The following is a 1978-nucleotide window of genomic DNA, read 5'->3' on the forward strand; positions in this document are numbered from 1 at the left end:
TATTACATAATTCGAGCATGGAGGAAAAACTTCATTTCTTTGAAGGACTATTGCAAAATAAAAAAAATAATACATTTTCTATTGTCTTATGTGTATTCTTTTATAAATATATTAGTATGTTGCTACCATGGTTCGTATACATTTGCTCAGTTTGCTGAAATTTGGTTTGTTGTCAAAGATCAATTTATTACCCATCCACTGTCAATATTATTTATGCTAAAAAATAGTTACATTTCTTCTTGGTAAAAATTTTAGCTTGCAAAATTATGCATGCCAGCAAATAATTCTTCACTGCATACAAATCTTGCATCTAATTTCTTCTAATATAGAAATATTTTTGAGCATGGATCTGTTGCACTGACAAGTTTCTGAGTTCTCTTTTTCACTGCACTATTAGTAATTTAATTCATTTCTTCTGAGTATATATGATGTTTTGAACATTTTTCCGCCACTTGAGGATGGTTTATAAATCTGCGTATCTGTGTCGCTCTTCTGTATGGGTTTGTTCTTGAGTGTGTTACCATTCATACGTTCGTCTCTATTTTCTATAAATGTTCTAATGCTAGATTTTCCGCTTGTTGATATGTTGGGTTAAGAGTCTACATCCGTTGTCTGGGTGGTTGATCTTTGAAAATTTGCATCTACCTCTCCTTGGACATTTGTTTCTTTGTTTTCCAAATGTGACAAGATTTTCTTCTCCCATATCCCCGTAATAAAATCACCTTAAAATTGATTAAATTTGGCTTCATGTTTAGGTAAATCTCGGCATTTGATAATTAAAAATAAAAACCAAAAATCAAAACCCTAAATTTACACTCTTGTCTCTGCTCACAGCCTCACACTCCACTCTCGACCCTGCATCCACACTCCACTCTCGACCGCGGCGTCCTAACATGCACAACCACATAGTGATGGAAAATGCGTAATGCATGTTGACTTAGCTTGCAACTGTGATTCTTGGAAAATGAAAATGCAAACAGACCACAACATTGGCCCTCTATGCTAGTGTATGTTTTCAATTCAGCCAATGTATTTCTAGATTCAATGTATTGTTATGCTGGTGGGAATAAATACAAAGAGTTGAAAGATCGCCCCACCTTCATCCAGCCTATAGAATGCACCTGCCTTATCTCGATGCAATGAATTTTTTGGTGATCTAGACTTGATTATCTCTCGTCACAAACACATAGGAAGAAAAATTCTTTGGAAGTATGGAATTTTTTATCTAGGACCCAAAGGCTTTATGAATGGACACCTGAGACTTCAGTTATTTATATTGAGTTAACATCTTGGTTTTGCCTCACCTTGTATTAAAAAATTTCATGACACTAGTAGTAGTGACCAACTATCTAGACTCAATGATTAAATATAATCACATATTTATAATTTATGAGTTGAATGCTTCTTCCTGAAAATAAATTAAGAATGGGAAATTCTTTATTCTAAGCCCTTATATGAAACATGGTGATGAAGACATGAGAAAATCTTTAAATTATTGTCATTCGGGTTCATGCTCTAGCTAACGTTTTTGTGTTTATGCATATACATGAGCTTCCAAATGTCCAGGTGCATTAGACCTAGTCTTAATTGTATTTCTTCAGGAGTTCATTGTTGGCATTATGATAAAGGTGTTGTCCTTGATGAAAACTCACATATATGATGAATGATGGCAGTTCACAGTGCAACAAGTTAACAACAAAGGATTACATATCATACTCCAGAGATTGAATAAAGAGAATGGTTGAAGAAGTATACGTTGGTTCACTCTGTCCAAGTAGCATATACACATTCACAGAACAAAAAGAGCGTATACATATGCACGCACTTTCACAAGAGGAAAATCGCGTATGGGTTGGAAAATCAAGGAAATTTAAGATTAAAGAATACCAAGGGTCAATACCATGGTATTAGCCCACAATATTGAGCGGAGTAACAGTTATTTGATCCCGTCCAAGAATACCATAGGTTCTAAGTGTTG

The sequence above is a fragment of the Pinus tabuliformis genome, chromosome 8, assembly GCF_031772625.1.
Source record: "Pinus tabuliformis cultivar Carrire ecotype Pingquan chromosome 8, CPIR1, whole genome shotgun sequence".
Lineage (NCBI taxonomy): Eukaryota > Viridiplantae > Streptophyta > Pinopsida > Pinales > Pinaceae > Pinus > Pinus tabuliformis.